The sequence below is a fragment of the Lactuca serriola genome, chromosome 5 (assembly GCF_051521515.1).
Source record: "Lactuca serriola cultivar US96UC23 chromosome 5, Lser_US96UC23_V15, whole genome shotgun sequence".
In the NCBI taxonomy this organism is placed as follows: domain Eukaryota; kingdom Viridiplantae; phylum Streptophyta; class Magnoliopsida; order Asterales; family Asteraceae; genus Lactuca; species Lactuca serriola.
The window spans coordinates 91,848,749-91,872,074 of record NC_136412.1 but is presented as its reverse complement, the minus strand read 5'-3'; the positions used below and the strand labels follow the sequence as shown (position 1 = coordinate 91,872,074).

Sequence of the window (23,326 nt, the reverse complement as noted above, 5' to 3'; positions counted from 1 at the left end):
TTTTTATATAAATCTAGTTTTGAACATTTTTTAAATACATCATTTGACCTGTAAAATTTTGCTACCAATTCAAATAGACTGTTGGTTTTTCTGGTTCCAAAATACGTATTGGAGATTTTATTTGTATCGTACTTACCATCCTGCTCACATCTAAGTATAAATTTAGACATGTAACCATTTTTTGATTTCGATCTTTTAAGAGCATACGGTATGGGTACCAACAACGGCGTTTTTGCCTATGTGGCATATCCATAACATGGTCATAACACCATGAACACCATTTCCCCCTTGCTGTTATGGCACATCTCGTTTGCGTTATGATATTTTGCAACGGGGAAACAAACCAATCAAATCCTTTTTCTTTCTCTCTTTCCCTTTCTCTCTCTACTTCTTAACATGTTATAGCATGGGAAACACCATTTCTCCCTTGGTGTTATGGTGACGTTATGGATGAGGTGGCATATGACTTAAGTCTTATAACGCGAACCATACCCAATACTCTAATAGGAATGAAAACCCCATGAGAAGGTGAAAAGTTATGCACTCATTCCATCAATTCTACCCTAGACTCAAAAGACCTAAAAAATATTTTTGATAATAATCATATTTGTCAACTTGAAATAATACAAACGTAAAGCATAAAAATTATCATTTACCTTATCCGTGTGTGTCAATACCCACCATCTTTGATTATTGATTATTTATAAGACAAAATTGCAAGAATCCTCCATGTGGTTATATCGAAATTGACACTTTGGGCCAAACAAGTTTGGACTAGCACTCATGATCCAAAGATTTTCATTTTCTTGCCACTTTGGTCCAATTTACTTTAAATTTCTTAGTAATGACGATTTTGCCCTTGGTTTTGCTTTTTCAGTTTTTTTATTTATTTAAATACTTTTAAAATTAAAAGAAAAATAAAAACAAAAATACTCTCTCTCTCTCTCACACGCGCACACACTTACTCATATGAACACCATCGTTTTTCTGGCGAATATAAACAACACCCTCACCACCGAAAAATCCTTTGAAAACCCTCATTTTTCTGGAGAATATAAACAACACCACCACCACCTCTGAGGTTATCGAGATACAGACGAAGACGATGATGTACTAAAGAATACAAAAGGCGGCGACAACATGAAAACCCATATCGACGACGTTGGAGTGGTCCGATCTGAAACGACTTCGTCTGAACGACTTCATCTCCTTCACCATCTTCATCTTCATCTAGTTCCTTCTCCGGCTAGTCTCATATCCCTAAGATCCAATGACTAGTTAGGGGTTTTCAGATCTGACGAGTTAGAATTTCTAGACTAACGAGTTAGGGTTTCACCTCCATTCTCTTCTTCTTCATAGAAAACCCTAATCCATATGAGATAAGGTGACGGTGCTAGGGTTTCGGAGGTTGGTGATGATTTTTGTCGAAAATAGAGGTTATAGAGATGGTTTTTGGTGGATAAGACGAACCAAGAAGGAGATAAGATGTTCTATAATGGTGGGAATCGATTAGGGTTTGCTGTAGGTGATAGCGGATTTCAAATCTGTCGGAGGTTGGTGGTGGCAGAGACGATGGGGGCTGATGGTGGGGATGAAGGCGGTGGTGGAACCAGATGAAGATGCTTCGCAGCTTTCTTGACATTGTCACTTTAGCTTTTAAAAATCTTCTAATGCAAACTTCATTACAAAATTTCACCTGAAAATATAGATTAATGAGTATCAAAATCGATTGACAAAAAAATAGAAATCTACACACGCAAATGTATAGAACTAGATGAAGATGGTGAAGGGATGAGCTAGGTTGAGAGAGAGTGAAAGAGAGAGAGTGAGAGAGAGAGAGAGAAAGAGGTTTTTTTCTTAATTTTTCTTTTAATTATTAAACTATATAAATACATAAATAACTGAAAAAGCAAAACCAAGGGCAAAATCGTCATTACAAAAAAGTTTAAAGTAAATTGGATCAAAGTGGCAAAAAAATAAAAACCTTTGGACCATGAGTGCTAGTCCAAACCTGTTTGGCCCAAAATGACAATTTCAACCTAACCACATGGACTATTCTTACAATTTTGTCTATTTATAATGAAAGCGAATGGAAATTTATAATACAACTTATATAATTTAATACTCGATAAATTAATAACCTCAATAAAATTAATAATTTGTCCGGTTCTAACTTGGGACCGGTACAAAATTGGATCCCAATCGATAAAATAATAAAATAATATTTTTTTTTGAAATCTCAATTTAAATATATTGGTCCCAGCGAAACTATAAATTAATAATTACTAAAATATTCCAAAATTCTAGAATTGTCTAGTAAAAAAAGATGAATCTTAGTTTAAAAGCCATAGTTGATGTGATTTTAAAATTTATCATTAGACATTTTATATGATCAATCTAGATCTATGTACATTTAACTTGACAAGTTCATTAATCCGTGAATGTATATGAGAATTTTGAAGGTCATTGTTTCTATTTTATTCAAATTGATAAAGTGAATGGACATGAAAATTTTGAAGGTCCATGCATTAATTAGAGAGTTTCTCATGAATATAAGCCAACTCTTTGAACTAATAATTTATTAATTTATCGATATAATAATATCTTGCTAAATTAATAAAATATCTCAATCCCAATATTATTAATTTATAGAGGTTTTACCGTAGAAGTTATGAATAAGAATTTATAAAAAGTATTCTCCAAATTATTAAGATTTCATTTATTATTCTACAAATTATTAAAATTTGATATATTATTATCTAAATTAGAAAGAGTTGGTGTATTATTCTCTAAATTATTAAGCGTTGATGTATTATTCTCTAAATTATTAAGAGTTGATATATTATTTTCTGTACAAAAATATTATAAAAGTGTATAAATTTAAACAAATCTATAAATTTTGTAATATTTAGAATTGTTATAAATTTATAATTTTTTAATTTGTTATAAAAATTATATAAAACTATTAAAAATTAAAAGTTAAGGTTTGAAAATGAAAATAGAGTGTACATATAGTAATTTTGTGGGTCCACAAATTCTTTTTTAAAATAGGAGAGGTAAATGAAGGACAAATTTGCAAAAATGGTCCCTGTGGTTGGCAAAATTCTGTAGTTTTGGTCCAAAACGAAATGTTGGTGCACCACTGGTCCAGTTTTAGATACCTTATACGGTTTTGGTCCCTATGGTTGTATTTTCTTTTGTTTTTGGTCCACATCCCACCTAAAATGACTAATATGCCCCTTAAATAATTATATTAATTTCTTTTATTTATTTTCTTATTCTTATAATAAAATGAAAAAGAAAATCAAAATAAACTTACCCCTCTCTCTCTCTCTACCGTCTGCTTCCTTTCATCTTCATCAGATAGATAAAACGGGAATATGTGGCAAAAAAAGTACATTCATCCCTAAACTATATAGTGAACACAAGAACCCACCAACAATCAACCAGATTTGTTACCAATCGTGATTTGTAGGTTTGAGATTCAACAAAAATCGAGACCCATCGTTGTGTCTCTTGGTCTCGGCCTGTTTCTTCGTACTCTGTCATGAACCACCAGCTGTAGTGGTGCTTCGGTGAGCCATCGAGACAGCAACCTCACCTCTCGCACATCTTTTCTTCTCCCGTCAAAGCAAACGCCACCGAACCACTTGCGACGTCGTGCTTCTCGTTTGAACTCTTTTCTGGCCTCCTTGCCTTCTAACACCCTAGCCACACCGAGCCCCCTTCCTTCGCTTCCTTATTCTGAGATAGAAGAGCACAAGATCTGCTCAAGCAGCCATTGCTGCCCTCACTTCATCCTCTGCTCCGGATGAGTAAAACACCGAGAGGCGGCGATTTCTCTTCCCGATGAACGATAAGGGGCGACGGCCTCTTGTTATGCTTGCCCCTACTCGCGAATTCGGCCACTGGACCATCAATCGACCTTGGGGCTGTTCCAATTCGTATTTCGTTTTCTCCATCGAACGAGGATCTTCATATTTTGTGTATTTTATGTGTGTTTTTGTTTAAGAAGATGAAGTTAAAGAACCTAGATGAAGATTTAGTTAGAGAGAGAGACGGGAGAGAGAAAGAGAGGGGGAGAAAGGGAGAGAGAAAGAGAGAGAGAGAGAGAGGAGAGACGAGATGGTGGTGGTTTTTTTTATTTTGAATAAAAACAGATAATAAAAAAATGTAAAAACAAATTATAAGGGCATAATGGTCTTTTTAAGTAGATAGGGACCAAAAACAATAAAAATATCCGATTTTGGACCAGTGGTGCACCAATATTTCGTTTTGGACCAAAACTATAGAATTTTGCCAACCACAGGGACCATTTTTGCAATTTTGTCTAAATGAAGATTGTTTTTATAGTAAATGAAGTAATTTGATGAGAATCTTGAAAAAAGAAAAGCCTAAGTGAAATATATTTTTATTTTCGGGATATGAAAGGTGAAAGTAAAATATGACCTTAAATGATTTGAATGGAAGTTGTCTTATATCAAAACTAGATGATTTCTTGTACTACATAAGAAGGCATAAGTAACAAATAAATGCATAATATTGTAACACTAGACATGATAGTATGACGCTATAATAAGGAAATAAATGAAAGTATGTCGGAAATTCATGCATATTTCCATATTTATAAAAGAAAACATTACAAATTGGTGTTTTCACACGATACCAGGTTACCTTCATGTGAATTGACAACTTTGCCTTTGGTAGAGTTTGGATTTTCCATACCTTGGGTGTCCAGGGAAGTCATAAAGGTGAAGGTTACGTCGACTATTTGACATGATTCTTTAAGTTTGTTGAGGAGTTTCTTCTCTGAAAAATGTTTGTTGAGGAGTTCGAAGCTGGTGCAACTGATTTTGAAAAGTTTGCACCTTAGGGGGTAGGATTTAACTGAGCCTCATGAACCTTGTTTGATGTAATGTAACGCCCGCAGATTCGGGCTAGTCAATTTAGAGACAATGAGCATCAAAAATGACTTTTTGATAGAAGATTATTTAGAATAACTAATCTTAACCAAGTTATAGTATATGTCACAAAGGTTCTGTACATATAAAGAACGCCGAAATCCGAGTTATAACGAATAAGTTATGACCTGTCGAAGTTTTATGGCAAAACCGACACGGTACCAGGAATCGTAAAAAGTGAATTTTTCATAAATTACTTTTTAGCCTTATATATCTAAATAAAAGTTGTAGTATATGTTAAATCGAGAGCGTGCATACAAATAACATCAAAATCTGACTTCATAAGAGGAAGTTATGATTTGTTTAAGATTTTGCATAACAGTATACAACCCGGAATTCGAATATTAGATCGATCGATTTTTAGCCAACATAACCTAGATGAGAATTGAAGGGCTTGTTGATAGTAGCTCAATGGTAAAAAGACAGACGAAAACGGACGTCGGATGAAAAAGTTATGAATTTTTAACGGACTTTTCCTGTCCAGGCTTGTTTAAAATATAACTTTAAAAATAAATTCAAAATTAGTCAACGGAGTCTAAACGAAAGTTGTATAGTACAATCCCACCTACACGTGGATATGAAGAACGTCAAAACCAGAGCTCGTGTGCAAAAGTTACGGATTTTAGAAGATAATTAGTTTTTAGAGTAACCAGCGAGTGACACGTGGCACAATCTGAGCCGCACCTTCTTCCCCACGGCTTTGCATGAGATCGCAACACATGACACATAACGCCCAGCGTAATTTTGAGTACGCTTAGCGTAACCCTTAAAAACCCATTACGCTCAGCGTACTTCATGAGTACGCTCATCGTACTTAGTGCTAGCAGCCTATAAATAGAGGTGTTCTATTTTATATTGTATTTACTAATTGTATTGGCGCATTGTACTCGTGGCCCATGATACTCTTGTATATATTATATTTTGATAATGCAAATAGGCAAGAAGATTGTGACTTAATATGGTATCAGAGACATAACCCTCAACCCTAGCCGATTCCTGCATCTTCTTCTCTTCTTCTTCGGGTTCTGTCTTCTTCTCCTTCTTCTTGCTTCATCTTCATGACAGACGACAACAGTTCTAGTACTAAACCTCCACATAAAGCCTATGGTATCACCAATATTAAAAACTACGTACCTCTCATTCTCGATCTCACAACCCGTAACTATGAACCATGGAGCGATCTCTTTCATGCTCACTGTATTGCATATGGTGTTGCTGACCACATCGACTCCACCTATGACCCTCCAAACTCCCCCCCCCCCTTCGACCAAAGAATGGGAAAAACTCGATCAGATCGTAAAACTATGGCTTTTCGGATCTGTATCTCAAAAACTCATTACTTCTGCCTACTCCATTAAAGCAACAACTCGCAAAATATGGCCGAACTTACATGCCTTCTTCTATGATGATGTCGAATCCACAGCCATGCATCTAGAGAATGAGTTGAGAAACATCACACCGAGGGACTCAACTATTCATGAGTATTTTGATAAAATCAAGAAGACAACAGATTTACTGGAGGGACTTGGCGAAAAGATGAAAGACCGCACTTTTGTTCTTCAAGCTCTAAGCGGCCTCAAGCTGCTCTATATGATCTACATCGTCTAGAACAAGAAGAACCTTGTTACCAGGCATCCTCCTTTTCATAATGTTTATCCCGTCATAAACCCTACTTACAAAGATGCCCCGATCATTTTAGACATCGGAAATGATTTGATTTTGCAACGACTTCAAACCGGACAAAGAAACTTTTGAAACTTCTCTAACACTCTCAACGAAGCTTTTGCTTTCAAATTGAAAGGATATTTGATCAAAAACAGCCTTGGCTAAAGTTGTCTTCCCACCACCTCCAATTCCCTTGATCCCAATCATGCAAACATCATCAAAACTAGTTCTCAAAGATAATAAAACATCATTGATCCGGGTCTCCATGCCTACAAATTTTTCATCAATGTTGAAATCGATAACTCTTAACTCTAATGAAAGCTCTTCAACAATCTTTTGGATGAAGTTAGCTTCGTGCCTGTATATTAAAGGAGATTCAATAAGCTTACTCAAACTGTTCACATCAGCAATATTGACTTTCAACGCATACAAACATATACGAAGAAATAACATAGTCGTATAATCAATTTCATGTTTAATATTCCGAGACAGGTTGAGTCAGAATGAGAATACAACATGAGATGCCATGACCGGGCCTTTTACATCTGTGGTAAACTTAGTTAAAGAAATTAAACTAACAAATAAGTTGAAACTTTTTACGGCTGAATGCAAAAAATAGCAATGTATTTTCTACCTTTTCTTAATTATAGGATTGTACTTCCACTTTTTCTTATTACAACATTGTACATTAAAAATATTCTTTATTAAGGCTATATGGGTACTATTATATTGACATCAAAAACCTAGTTTAATTAATGTTTCATAAAGTCTAATTCTTCCATTTAGCCCTGATAAGTTAAAAACTAACTTGAAGATCGATTAGATCTATAAAACAGGTAAATTAATAAACAAGTAAACAGCAAGAACACAAGAATGGATCAAAGATGTCGAATGATTAATAAACAATCCTCAGAAGAGCTCGATAAAGAACTTCTACTGTAGAGGATTTAGGTTTTACAAGAACGATGAAGAAAATCTGTAAAGCTATCAATCGTTACTCTTTCAATTGATCTCTAATATGCATGCAAGCACATTATTATATACTAAACCCTATCAGCTCACGGTTGGACAGGCCCAAAACCGGAGTACAAAACATGGACTATTAATCGAGCCCAATAGACGCAATATACAAAAATGCTACGCTACCCAACAATCTCCCCCTTTGCGTCAATTGGAGCGAGATCACTTTGTCTTCTTACTTGGGCCAGCGGCAGCAGGAACCTTCTTCTTTACAGTCTCAAACAGACGAGAGATGAGCGCGAGGATTGTCTGTCTGAATCGGATGTACCATTGTATCATATCGTCAAAATATTTGATATCATCCGCTGTATTTTCTTTGCACCTGTGGATGATCCCCAACACATGCTCGAGACAAGCAGTGGTATAAAGATGTTTATCAGCTAAGGCAAAGAGACATTTGTGTCCTTCACTCCTAGTGAACATGACGGAGTTTCGCCTTGGGTCAATTTTTCCTATCTTCGTCTGGTTCAGATCACTGGCCGAGCCAACAGGAGAGATCTTCGGTTTCTTCTTGAAGACATTTGCAATCTCCTGATCCATCAGGGCGACCTCCATGATATAGCACACTAACATCCTTTTGAGATGGTCAATGATTGGACCATATTCAGCTTCATTAGTCAATAGGATATTGTGCAGAACGATCCAGTCATGGGGGTTGAGGTTCGGTAAATTTGCTAAGGATATGGCATGTTCGGTTTTTGCAGACCCTCTGAGCACTTTGAACCGAACATTGATAAATCTCCCTTCAGTGTATGGCTTCAGAACCCGAACGTTGATGATCTTCTGAGCGCTCCAGGTTTGGTACTGGGGTTGAGCAGCCTTCAGATAGAAGTCAATCAATTCCCGATCAACCTCCGGATGAGGATGAGGGAACTCAGCAACGTTGGCGAAGGCGTGAAAGATGAACGCCTTTCGGGTTAAGGGCATGTCGAACTGAGAGTCGACGGAGTTGTAACAGTCAAAGGAGATTACCAGTTCAAGACATAAGATACTCGGAGTATCGATTGCCTCCTTTATCATCCTCTCGAGAGTCCAAGCAGGGAAAAGAGTCTTCCTGCTCTCGAGAAGGTCGTGGGCTTCTTTCTGCTTGCGTTCAGCTTCTTCAGCTTCTCTCGCCACACGATCATTATCATCTTCAACATTGCGACGACTTTTGCGTTTCAGCAAGTCGGCAATGGTTTCTTGATCATCTTCCTCTTCATCCTCTGCAAGTTTCTTGCCTTTGTCCTTCACACCCGAACCAGAGGCTTGGCCTGCAGGAGGAGGTTCGGTTGTGTGAGTTGCCTTCGAGGAATGAGGTGGTTGTTGCGATCCTAACTCCTTTTCTCCCCCTTGTTTCGGATTGGACACGAAACTAGGTAGCCCTTCTATTTTACTAAGCAGATCCAGGGCAGGAGCGAGTTTCTCTGCAAGGGTACGCCTGACAGAGTGGTTCAGGATCAGATCATGCGCTTCGAGGATGTTGGATATAGCGGAGTGTACATCCGAAACACACGTCTTGATGACCTCCCGATCGGATCGAAGAGCGTCAATTTGTTGTTGAGAATTGAAAAGTTGAGCACTCTTGACCTTTAGGGCAGTGGTCTTCCTTGCGAGAACGTCCATCAACGAGTTCTCAGCGGCCAGATCCTCTTGGAGTTTAGAGAGGCGCTCGTCAATGGAAGTACGGAGGGCTGAATTGTCATCACTGAGTGATTGGCGAAGTGTGGCAAATGACTTCAACTCCGTGGAGACAAACGTGGCCAACTGTTGAACAATTGGTTCCAACGTTGTCTTTGTAGCAGTGGCACTCTCCTATAAAGATTGTAACAAGGTAGAGGCTTCAGAGAATAGTTTATCGACTTTTTCGGTCGCAGCCTCACAAGCTTTCGTCGAGGCGTCAATGGTGGCTGTGGCGGTAGCGGCCGAATCTTGCTGAGCCCTAGAGAAGGCATCAACAATCTTCTGAAGAGCAGCTTCAGAGAGAGATGATTGTGAATTGGAGGAAGAAGCAATGAGCAAGTCGGCCTTCTCATGTAGCTCCTTAAGTTGCTTCTTTGTTACCGGAGCATCCTCATCATCGTCGCTTTGCACTTGAAACGGACTGTAATAGACCGAATCAAATGTCATGTTTTCCCCGCCAAGGAAAGGGTTATCTCCGTCAGAGGCATGACCGGGAGATGGTGGTGGTGGTGAAGCTGGGGGTGTAGTGGTATGAGTAGGTTCAGGTTGAGTATGAGTAGGGGTAGGGTCGGGTTGTGTTTGGGTAGGTGTAGGTTCGGGTGCTTTTTGGGTTTCGGTTGTGTGTATGGGTTCGGTTACTGGTGGAGGTTCGGTTGCATCGGTATGAACCCCCGTATCAGATACGTTGGTTGTAACCTTTGCGGTGGATGTTGTGGTTGCATCGGTATGAACCCCCATATCAGATACGTTGGTTGTAACCTTTGCGGTGGATGTTGTGGTTGCATCGGTGAAGATGGGTGGTGGCATAGGGAATGAGGTTTTTGGTATGTGGGTAAAGGGGTTTATGGTGGGAATGGAAATAGGAATTGTTTGCGTAGGAGAGGGAATGGGAGAGGTATGGATTTCCATTTCAGGAGTAGGAGATCTGGGTGGGGTATTGCCTCTTGGAGGTGTGTTGCCTCTTGGAGAGTCGTCTGAATCCGAACTCTCACCCTCCGACTCACTGGAGGAGGAAGCGATAATGAGCTTTCGCTTGGGTTGAGTCTTTCGCCTCTTCTGCTGCGGGGACTGAGCAGCTTTGGTAGATTTCCTCTTCTTGGGAGAAGGGCCTTTAGCCCCTTTCGCCACTTGTTTGCCTTTATCTGCCTTTTTGCCTCTCGGAGCAGGCTTATCGGCATCGTGAATGGACTTTAACATCTCCGGCGTGAGATCCCTCGGACCAGACTTCTTGAACTCCTTGTAGGTCCGGATGATCCTGCTGTCAGCTGGAACATCAGCGTACATGGTCTCCGGAATGGAACCATTGAAAGGGAATTTCGATGCATCGGAGACAATGATCTTCGTGGTATGGAATGTACCAATCGAAGACATCGGTGCGCCGGCGGCAGTGGGAATGCTGTACTTGTCCATAACCCACTTCGTTATCAGTGTCCAAAACCTCGCGTACGACACCTCAGAATGCCGTGAAGAAGATGATAAGCTTTGGATGAGTTGTTGCCAGAGAACCAACCCATAGTCGACGTTGACGCCGTTGTAAACTCCGTACAGAATGGACATGAATAGTCGACTGGAGCCATCTGAACCTGAGCTCCGTTCTGATAGACCCTTGAAGAGCACAGTGAACATTCCGTTCCACTGTGGCGGTAAACATGACTTTTTGAACTTTGCGACGGAGGTGAGCACCTCCGTGTACCCCATATTATAGAACATATTGAAGAGATGCCCCATCGGAATAATCTCTAGATTAACCCTTGATGGGTCAGCTTCAAACCCTAACAGTGAGGCAAATCGTTGCTTGGAAATAGAGGCTTTGTGATGAGCAACTTCGAAAAAGATCCTGTCGACGACTTTGTCGTAATGCGCCGTCGCGTAGATCTGTGAGAGGAACTCCATTGGCACTGATTCTGCCCTTGAAAGTGCAGGTGCGATTGGCGAATACTTCAAACATTCGATGACTGGGACCATGTAGGAGTCATATGCGTGAGGGGTTAAGTCAATGATGAGACATTGCTGAGGGCGAATGGGCAGGATATGAGAAGTAGCGTGAACGGAGGATGAATCTGCCATTGTTGAATAGAGGGAAGAAGATGATGAACAGTTAGGGCTCAGGGAATTCTTTTGCTCTGGGAATTTTGATTGCAGTAAAGAGGTAAATGGTAGATGTTAACGCCTTTTTATACTGGGGTTTAAGGAGAGAGAGAAGGATCTTTCCAAATCTTCTTTCGAAATACCAAGAGTTTTTCGGAGTGACTGATGCGTGACAGTTGTGGAACCGATGATCATGCATGAGAGAGAGTGTCAGATTCCGAAGAACATGTTGGATTAGTGTCTAAGTCCATAACTATTTTGGTATGTACTTGACTCGATGGTGCATGGTCCTTTTGGGTTGCCTTCACCAAAGCAACTTGATTGGAGAAATAAATAGAGAGAGAGGTTATTATGATTTATTAATATGTTATAAGAATAATATATTAAAGGAGAAATCATATTTGTTTAATTAATATTGGTCAATAATTAATTAAGAATTAATTTTGTGATCAAGTGTAATTAATTAAACTAGAGGGGCTGAATTGTAATTATGTGATAGTTACAAAATAAGGTAAGGATTATCTTATATATATGGTGAACGAATTTGAGGTGATAATCACTTAGAATTTGACTAGGATAAGGGTTTCTAAGAGTTATCTTATGGTTGCTTGGTGGACAAGCAACTAGATAAGGATAAGGACTGAAAACCTAATCCCAACCCTATATAAAGACCCCTAAGGCCTTGGAATTCGTGTACTTGATCCCTAGAGCATCTAAGGACGAATTCTAACCTCCCTCCTCTCTCTTTATACCTTCTCCACTTGCTTATGGTGTTTGTAAGCCATTAGAGGAGTGACACTTGTGACTCTAAGCCTTCCAAAGTCAATTCAAGGAGATTTAGGATTGTTATTGCTACATAACAATCAAGGTAATATCTTAAACATAATTATATGTTAATATTGATTTCCATATGCTAGAATTAGGGTTTATAGTCTTGGATTCAAAGCATGTACAATAGAGAAACCTAGATCCAAGCATTAGGGTTTGTATGAGCACATAGGATGTCTTATGACCAAAACCCATCAGTGGTATCAGAGACTAGCTTGGTTTCAATTGTATTGATGCATTGTATAACTGGAAAATTCATTTTTTGAGTTTCTGGAGGCTGGACTCGCCGAGTCCATGCTGACTCGACGAGTCCAAGCCTGACTCGACGAGTCAACTCGTCAGATGGAGGGTTTCTCGGGTTTTCTTGCTATTTTTGCTTATGGATTGTTACCTTATCATGTTAGATCAATATTAATCCGATTATATGATATATTTGACTATAATTTTGATCTAATTGAAGATATTTATCAATTAATAAGATAATTGTTTCCTTATAAGATAATTGATTAATTATTTTGAGTAAATTGATAAATTGTTTTGCAAGAAATCATTAAATAAATCAAATATGGATAATTATGTGACTAAATGTTAATTTAGATTATTTGTTATTTGATCCTTGTTGTTATGAAAAGTTTCATATTTTGCCCTTTAGGTTTTATAGTTTAAATTTGAACCCAAAAGTTTTGTTGTTTTGAAATTTAAATAGTTGAAACCCTAATGTTTTGAAAAAAGGTTTCAAAACTTGCCCTCAAGTTTTGGAATTTAAAAGTTGATTAAAAGTTTAATTAGGAATGTTAAATTCTAAAACTCTAGTATAGTTTTGAAAAAGTTCAAATCACACCCTTATGGTTTATTAATTAATTAAGGTGTATAATTAAAAGAGGTTTAATAAATCCATAAAAGTTTAGGTTTACAATTTAATTGAATTAAAAGTATAATTGTTAAATTGAACCACCTAATATTTTAAAAGTGTAAAATACACCCTATACTATATATATAACATTAAAAGTCTAACATTATATATATGTATGAGTAAAAGTCAGTCTTACCGTTAGTAGGCCTCATTCACGAAGCTGGTCTATAAGGGGTGTTTAAGGAAATTGCCTATAAAATGGCGATTGAATGGGTATCCACTCTTACCCACCGCACTCTTGACTAGTGGAGGGTCGTTAGCCGAACGGGTAGGATAGGACGAAACCTTCCATTATAAGTATAATGAAGTATAAAAGTAACTAAATGTTTTCATAAAATTCCCAATCTTAGTTACTTAGGCAAAAGTGAATTGATGCAATTCCATGAAATTACACTTTGTGCCCTTGCGAAGACGTTAGTGGAGCGTGTGTGGTTTACCGGCACACTAAATGGTTCTAAGCAAAGGTAGCAAAGGGTGACTCAATGTTTGTCATAGTTCGGTGGAGCGTGTGTGGTTTACCGGCACATCGAATAGGTGACTGTAACATGTGAGGACACCATGTAAGTTTGCATGGTTATTCACACCCGCTTTGTGATCCTCGGCATCCCAGTCACAAACAAGAGGGGCATATCGAGATATAAACATGCCATTGAAAGTTCAATGTATCTCAAAGAATCTAGGAGTTTTCATAGATTTAAAACTAAAATTTTTCTTTTTCGTTTTGATGGTGGAAAATTAGTGAATCGTCATTCACTTACCTTCAAATGTTCTGCAATTAGGGTTACGGCATCCCTCTCCCGAGTTGTAGAATATTGTGTTGGGTCCTAGCCTTAGTATTTCATTTGGGTGATTTACTAAGGACTCTATCTATCAACTAACTTGAATTCGTTTTCTCCCGTTTTGTAGATGTCAAAGTTTGACAACTATGGTCTTCTCAAATCCCGTGGAACAAGCATTCCACATGAAGATGATATTCCACGATTCGATCGAGGAACAAGAGATCATGCTTCACTTCCTCCTCCTCCTCCTCCAATTATTCTCCCTAACCCACAAGTTCAAAGGCTTGAAAAGTTCAAGATCACTGAAGCCCTTTTGGCAAGTAAACATAAAGAAGGAAAGTCAGTGTGTGCACACGTCCTAGGGATGAAGTCACACATTGATAAGTTAAGAATGTTGGGATCCGTTGTCTGTGAGGAAATGGCTGTTGATTGGGTTCTTCAGTCACTTCCCAACTCATATAGTGAGTTCGTAAGAAAGTACTATATGATGAACTACGACGTGACCCTTATAGATCTCACCTATATGCTTATTGCTGCTGAATCTGCAATGATTTGGCGCAATAGAAAAGCAAAGTTGATTGGTGAATCTGCCTTCGAGACCTCTATGGATATAGACAATGGCAACGAAAGACATGCTATGATCGAAAAGTTTGATCATAAGAGAAAGGCGATGTCTGAAGTAGTTCCATGTCCTGTTCCAAAAGAGTCGATTTGCTTTTATTGCCAAGAGAAGGGGCATTGGAGACGAAGCTGCCCCATTTACCTAAGAGATCTAAGAGATGGGAGAGTCGAAACGTATGGCTCTAATATAGGTAAAATCCATTTACTAACTCTTTTAAGCTTCTATTCTAAATTCTTAATACATAATGTAATAAGATTACAATTGATGTTTTGTAGGATTGAAGAAAAGAAAGGGAGCTTAAGGGAAGAAGTGAGCAAAATCTAACCGTAAAGGAATGGATTTCGATCGCATTTCTCGAAGATTAGATTCTTGAGCTACTACTTAGAGTTAGAATTAGATTGCTAAGAAAGATGTATTAGCATAAGTTTTTCAATGAGTTGCATTGTAAGGACAAAATTTTTCCGCAATAAAATAAATTTTGATTTTAAATTTTATTTATTTATCCTTACAATGGCGTGTATGAAAAAAATTGATGTTAAAATGTTTCTATTATTAGCAATAATGGATTTGGTTCTTATTATGTTATTTATGGAAAGTCGAGAATTTACCAAATAGGGAGAGTTTCTCATCGCCCAAGTTTCAATTGGACAGAAACTTGGAATCATGCAACGTGGATGCACGATGAATGAGAAATTTCATATTTGGAAATTAGACTAATTCATTGACAAAGTGTCAAGTGAAGGACTTGGAGATCGAATACACAAAGTTGCGTGTTGATCAAGTCCACCATAAGAGTAACAAAGACATTCGTCATGATTTACTAAAGGTTTAGTAAATATGATTATGCTTATAAGATTAAGTGTAATTCTGAATTGATTGAAAATGTTTAAATCAATAGCAGAACGAATAAGAAGAATCAAGTAGACAGAAAGATAAAAGTTTCTCCATTCTAAGAAGAAGGGAGAGTACCTTTTATGCTTTATGATAAGTCTTAATGATTAATAACCATGTCTCAATTGATCCTCTATGTGAGTCTTGGTACAATTGTATGTCCAAGAAGAGGAATCAAAGATTGAAGAAATGGTCAAATCAAGAAGTCAATCATACTTCGTTCCAAAACAAGTCTTAGAGTTGAGATTGTGACAATGAGTGAAAAGTATTAAGAAGGTTTAAAACATTCATTAAATGTGGTAAGTTGTGATGTCTTAGATAAGACAAAGACCAACTAGGACCAATTTATGAAGAGTTTTGATAAAAGCTACACTAACTCTCGAATATTTGTTTGTCAAGAAATGTTTTGACAAGAGAATTTTATATGTCAAGGAGTTAGTGGGAGTCTTAATGGTCTTGAAAGGTTTCAAGAACAAATCAAATAAACCTTATCGATCATCACTAGCTCACGAGTTGAGGTTTACAACCTATCGTGATGACATTATTTTGGTTCTGTGCTAATCCAATCGAGTTAATTATGCATGAGAGTTCTATGAGTTCTCATTTTGAACGCATAAATGGCAAAGCACCTTAATCGATGAAAGGTACATTGATAGGAAAAGGTGAGCTGTTTGACTACTTGGAAGACATGGTGGGCAGCCGTGCTACCATAAGGCAAGAAATCAAGATTAAGAAAGTTCGGTCCATATGAGTTTGAATTTGTCGTAAACTTTGGTTTCAACAAATTCACATGGATAGGAACACATACACCGCTCAAATCTAAGTGTCATAAGATTTCCTCCTTCATGAAAATGATTGTGAAGAAATACTTTCACTAAGAGAGATTTTAAGAAGATAGTGATTGTAAAATTGCATTCTCAAATTCAATCATGGTTACGGCATCCCTTTCCATAATTTGAATTGTGAGGTTTGACAATTAGTCTTAAATGTTTAGACACACATATGAACTATCGAAGGCAAAGGTGTATAAGTTCAAGAAACATTGATAAAGGATTATCAAAGCACTAAGTATTAGAAACATGAACTTAAGAAATTCAATAAGTATTGTTTTCTGAAAGTTAAGATGTTTATGAATACATGTCGAAGCTAGTGGGAGCATAAGTGTTATGTTTTAATCATCATGATAGTGGGAGCATAAATGTTATGATTGTATGATTATTAAGGCACGTATTGCAAAGTTGGCAATATTAATTATAGAAAACAAGAGTCATACTTTGCAAAGTTGTAAGAGTTGAAAGGTTGTTTTGCTATAATTAAGGGAGAGAATATTATGCTTCATTTCAAATCTAAACGATTAGGTTGAGAAATGTTAATAAACTTAGTCAAGGGTACATAGTGTGTTCTTAAAATTTCGATTATGATTACGGCATTCCTCTTCACAATTCGAATTTTGAGAACATAGCAAATAAAACATTATGCGTCGTGTCCCATACGCTTTGGGTATAGGATCGATTGCAAATGCTTTAATGTTTGACCATTCTAAAATTTTCCAAATGTCTAGCGCATTTAGAGGGAAAAGGGACTAGAATCGGTTTTGACTAAAATAATTAAACAACTATCAAAGGACAATCCAAAGTTCGACGAGGATTGGTCGCTTGTGAGTAGTTGGACGTATAGTATTGGAAAATATGGAAATGTTTCCATATTGGATGGACCATATCGACATCATTACGAATAGATAAGATTCTATTAAGAATGAGTTGTAATATGGAACATATGGAAGTGTGTCCATATTGGGAATTGAATATTGAGAAATCTATGACTAGATTAGAAACTTCTATGCAAAAGGATGTTCAAAGAATGTACTTTGAGTGAGAGACATCACGTCTATGGAATTGTCTTGTAACAATCCCTGATAGAGGACTTTGTAATATCATTGGCAATAGTCTTTGTGACTTTGGTGCAGTGACATTACGAAAGGATAAGTTGCATAGAATGTTAGAATCTAGCATATTCTATAAGTAGCAAGAATTTGATATTCTTTAACTTATGGAAAAAGGATTTGGAGTTGTGAAATGAGAAAGATTGGAAATGTGTTCAATTTGATCTATTTCATAAAGTAAAAACCATAAGTAAACATTGTGTGCATGCTAGGAGCATGGGACAAGTGTTGTAATTCAAGTAAGAAGTTGATTAACCGAAACGACAAATAATGAGTAATCAATATGGTGATAAATAAAAAGTGTTTTATTTATGCTCAAAGGGTTGAGGCCATATGGGATTAGTATTATTCTTGTGTTTCACTTTGCATGTTTTGACTTCCGGAATAATTGAGTTTATTAAGAATAATCGAATTATTCAAATGGGCCACAGTCATTCATATGTTGGAAGTAGATATGAATGAAGACTGTCGTGAATTGGTGTGTGGATTGTCTAGAAAAGTATTAGACATAAGCAAATGTTTGCTGCAACGTTCATGAGTGCTTACAAATATGATTTGAGCATTGGATTAAACCCACGCTCACTTGGATCACTCCATGAATTGTATCACGAGTGATTGGTGAGACGATAACATCTTATATTCTTGAAACCGAGATGTGTGAGTTGTATCTTGCAAATCGGTTGCACATTGATAATATGTAAACGCACCAGTAACTTGGTGTTATAAAACATATTGTTGTGTGTGATTCGGTGAGTAAGTGCAAGCAAGCATTGTATCAAAGTTTATCTGTTCCTTTTATCCAAAGTAGGATAAAAGCGATATCTTTGGGCCCCTCGATGGTTTAGTGATGACAAACGTAAATGCTCGGCCGGGCTAGGGCTAATTTGATTTGTTCAATTAGTCTGTCGTCATAAATCAGAAATCGAGAAGTAGTACAAAGAGAATGATTTGAAATCATATCTCATATGATATCTAGAATGGAGGAATATATGATCCCATATCTAAGGACACACGTATCTGATATGATCAGAGTTGACAGCGGCTTTGGAAAGCTACGATTGCAGATCAGGATCTGAAGTCATACGCAGAATAGTTGTTAGACTTATCCAAGTGGGAGACTGTTGGATTAGTGTCTAAGTCCATAACTATTTTGGTATGTACTTGACCCGATGGTGCATGGTCCTTTTGGGTTGCCTTCACCAAAGCAACTTGATTGGAGAAATAAATAGAGAGAGAGGTTATTATGATTTATTAATATGTTATAAGAATAATATATTAAAGGAGAAATCATATTTGTTTAATTAATATTGGTCAATAATTAATTAAGAATTAATTTTGTGATCAAGTGTAATTAATTAAACTAGAGGGGCTGAATTGTAATTATGTGATAGTTACAAAATAAGGTAAGGATTATCTTATATATATGGTGAACGAATTTGAGGTGATAATCACTTAGAATTTGACTAGGATAAGGGTTTCTAAGAGTTATCTTATGGTTGCTTGGTGGACAAGCAACTAGATAAGGATAAGGACTGAAAACCTAATCCCAACCCTATATAAAGACCCCTAAGGCCTTGGAATTCGTGTACTTGATCCCTAGAGCATCTAAGGACGAATTCTAACCTCCCTCCTCTCTCTTTATACCTTCTCCACTTGCTTATGGTGTTTGTAAGCCATTAGAGGAGTGACACTTGTGACTCTAAGCCTTCCAAAGTCAATTCAAGGAGATTTAGGATTGTTATTGCTACATAACAATCAAGGTAATATCTTAAACATAATTATATGTTAATATTGATTTCCATATGCTAGAATTAGGGTTTATAGTCTTGGATTCAAAGCATGTACAATAGAGAAACCTAGATCCAAGTATTAGGGTTTGTATGAGCACATATGATGTCTTATGACCAAAACCCATCAGAACACGCCTCCCATCAAGCGCCGTTTCTGATAAATCGTTTCAAATTCACACGCGCCTTTCTGTGCCAGAGAGGAACCGTTTCAAATTCGCACACGCGTCTGCGACGCCAATTAGAGATTAGACGCTTCAAATTCGCACGCTTTCCCTGTTCCGCCGTTTGAAATCAAATCAATTAATCTCCCGCCTGAGTCAGCAACTCTTCATCGTATCCCTTTAATGTGTAACGGCATCTTTTGAATAACACGCCCACGTGGATTAATTTTGACCATATCTTATAATTAATTACCAATCCAAAGAAAAAGCCTGTAATTATTAGTAGCAGAATTTTGGAAAATCAAAGATTTTCGTGCTAAGGGTGTAAAAAGAAAAGAAATAAAGCAAATCTTTTTAGGAATAATTGTGATGTCAATAAAGACACGAAACAAATGATCCCGGGCACGAATCTCTTCCTTCAAAGTCAAGAGAGACCTTAAAGGGTTAGTGTGGTTTCCCATTGAATAACGATCAAACACTTATTAAGAAGTGTTGAAAGGCTTCTTTTAATTTGGCTTCTTAGGGTGGCTTTAGCTTTGATTCAACAGTCCTAATCTTGAAATAAGATAGAAAGTGAACAAAGTACTTGTGAGACCGGTGTAGTCTGTTGAACAAGTAGGTAGGAAATAATTTTAAAGTGGCTTGGAAAATATAAAATCTCAAAAAAAAATTAAAACTGGATCCCAAGGGAAGAAATGTTATGGTGTTTAACAATTTCATAGGAATCACACAAAATAAAAACCTGAGATTTCATGAAGATACGTCCGTCAATTCGTTAGTGAAAGCTTGAGCAAATTAATTGTTCACCGTCAATTCAGATTTGGTATTGAATTTTGGGTTTCACTCAGCTCGTAGTGGCACGAAACTAAGATCATAAACACAGTTTTTGAGTAACCATAAACCTCAGTGGTAGTTTCTGAGAGTCTCAAGGGTTACGTTGGTGAAACGAATTTAATGGAGAAATGTAATAGAGATGGTGAAAGAAATCAAAGTACCTCTGCTGCGAAAAGTAGGACAAAGCAGAAAACTCTTATCTCATGTGAGAAGAGAGTTAGGTAGCTCACGATTGGAATAAGTGTGGTAGCCTAATTGGGAAGACAGGGTTTGTGTATACCAAGTCATTAAGGCTATTATTCAGAATCTGATGAGGCTTTGGGCACATACAACAGCATGCTTCTAGGGACACTTAACTAATTCTACAAATTCCCCATAAACGAACGAACACACAAATAAAAATTAATGACAAAAAGTAAAATAGAGAACAAAATATTTTTGGAGTTTTTGATATATATATAAAAAAATAAAATAAATAAAAAAAATAAAAAAATAAGACTGAGAAAGAAAATAAAAAGATAAAAAAAACTTTGGAAAACTTTGGAACCGAACCCGAGCGTTCGGTTGAATTTGGTTTTGAAAAATTTTGAAAAACCGAACCCGAGCGTTCGGTTGGTTTCGGTTTTGAAAAATTTTGGAAAACCGAACCCGAGCGTTCGGTTGGTTTCGGTTTTGAAAAATTTTGAAAAACCGAACCCGAACCTTCGGATGGTTTCGGTTTTGAAAATTTTTGAAAAACCGAACCCAAGCGTTCGGATAGTTTCGGTTTTGAAAAATTTTGAAAAACCGAACCCGAGCGTTCGGATGGTTTCGGTTTTGAAAAATTTTGAAAAACCGAACCCGAACCTTCGGTTGGTTTCGGTTTTGAAAAATTTTGGAAAACCGAACTCGAACCTTCGGTTGGTTTCGGTTTCCGAAGAAATTAGATTTTCAAAAAGGAAATACTTTTGACAAAAAGGAATAAAAAAGAAACATTTATACAAGAAATTTACAACCAAGAAAACTACCTTTAATTGATGAGCGAAGTGTAGATCATTCAGAAGAACTCGAGCGTTCGGTTCAATTCGGTATATGAGTACAAAAACCGAACCCGAACGTTCGGTCTATTTCGCTTCTTACTTGTGAGATTGAGAGGTAGTTTGTGGTACTGACTCTGATTCCATCATACCTAGCCCTTGTAGAATTTTGTTGAATGACGCTTTAGGAAGAGCTTTGGTAAAGACATCAGCCAGTTGATCAGTGGTTCTAACAAAGTGCACTTCAACGTTTCCATCTTCCACATGATCTTTGATGAAGTGATACCTCAGTGCTATGTGCTTGGTCTTTGAGTGTTGCACTGGGTTATGACAGATCCTAATTGCACTTTCAGAGTCACAATATAGTGGGATCTTTTTCATATTGAGTCCATAGTCTCGAAGTTGACTCTGGATCCAAATTACTTGAGAGGTGTAAGATGCAGCTGCTATGTATTCTGCTTCAGCTGTAGACAAAGACACACACGTTTGTTTCTTTGATTGCCAGCTAACTAACTTCCCGTCAAGGAATTGGCAGCCGCCAGTGGTGCTTTTCCTGTCTAGTCCACATCCTCCAAGGTCTGCATCTGAGTAGGCTTGAACGAAGAAGCCTGAGTTGGATGGATACCATAGACCTAAAGAGGAAGTTCGCTTGAGATATCGTAGAATGTTCTTCACTGCAAGCATGTGAGGTTCGCGTGGGTTGGCCTGAAATCTAGCACAATAACAAACAGAGAACATAATGTCAGACCTGCTAGCAGTAAGATACATCAGAGAACCTATCATTTGGCGATAAAGCGTTATATCAACAGCCGGTTTATCTAGGGATGGAGTGAGCTTGGTGCCAAACGCCATGGGAACTTTGATTTTTGAGTCTCCCATCATGCCAAATTTTGCAAGGAGAGTCTTCGTGTAAGCTTCCTGATTAATAAAGATGCCTTCGGGTCCCTGTCTAATGTTTAAACCAAGGAAAAAGTTAATAGGACCCATTGAGCTCATTTCGAATTTAGTCTCCATCAGCTTTCTGAATTCAGCTGTTAGGCTAGGATTCGTAGAGCCAAAGATGATATCATCGACGTAAATTTGAACAATCATAAGGTGGTTACCTTCCTTCTTACGAAAGAAGGTTGGGTCAACCGAACCTTGTTTGAATTTGGACATCTTTAAAAATTTAGTCAGCGTTTCATACCAGGCTCTCGGAGCTTGTTTTAGTCCATACACGGCTTTATCCAAAATGTAACAATGATTAGGATACTTTTCATTCATGAATCCAGGAGGTTGCTCCACATACACAGTTTCTTCGAGTTCTCCATTGAGAAATGCACACTTGACGTCCATTTGGTAGACCTCAAAGTTTTTGTGGGCAGCATAGGCTAGAAATATTCTAACTGATTCCAGCTTAGCTACAGGAGCGAAAGTCTCTTCATAGGCAATGCCTTCCTCCTGACAGTATCCTTTCACTACCAGACGTGCTTTGTTTCGAATCACGTTTCCTTCCTTGTCCATTTTATTCCTGAAGACCCATTTGAGACCAACAACCGAGGCATCTGGAGGAGTTGGAATAAGTCGCCAAACTTTGTTCCTTTCGAATTCATTCAGTTTGTCTTGCATAGCTTGAACCCAATCGGAGTGATCAAGAGCAATGTTAACTGTCTTTGGTTCAACTTTTGATACGAATGAGTTAAACATGCAGAATTTGACTTTTGAAAACAGGGAAGTCTGTTTTGCCTTGAGTTGTGATCGGGTCAGAACTTTTTCAGAAACATCATCAACAACTTGAGAGACAGGATGATCTCTGGTCCATTTGGTGAGAGGAGGGTAATTTGGATCAAAGGTTGGATCTAATTCAGCGTTTATCATTTCTTCTGGTTCGGACTGACTTTCGTAGTCGTAAGACATATCGGCTTGCTCCCCCTCGATAGATGATCTTACAGGAATATATTGAGAATCTTGAGCTACAGACGTTTCTTGTGGTGCTGAGCTTTCGGGCGTTGATGCACCTTCGGATGGTGAGGCACTTTCGGTTGGTGAAGTGCTTTCGGGAGCAGTTTGAGACCTTAGCTCCCTCTTAACTTGTGAGCTCGGCTGGGATGATGATGGCGGATCCTCCCCCTCGACTGAAGCATTGGGTGATGGAGGCTCGTCAGAACTTGATCC

At 37.6% G+C, this 23,326-nt stretch overlaps 1 long non-coding RNA gene across 1 annotated transcript; it reads right to left on the bottom strand.

The window, feature by feature from the left end:
* Positions 1-1,023: 1,023 nt before the first annotated feature.
* LOC145052782 (uncharacterized) lies at positions 1,024-1,851 on the bottom strand. The gene is made up of 2 exons (XR_013684188.1): positions 1,337-1,851; positions 1,024-1,260 (listed from the first exon to the last, which is right to left on the bottom strand). It is a non-coding gene; the product is annotated as an uncharacterized LOC145052782 (long non-coding RNA).
* Between the last annotated feature and the right edge of the window lie 21,475 nt (positions 1,852-23,326).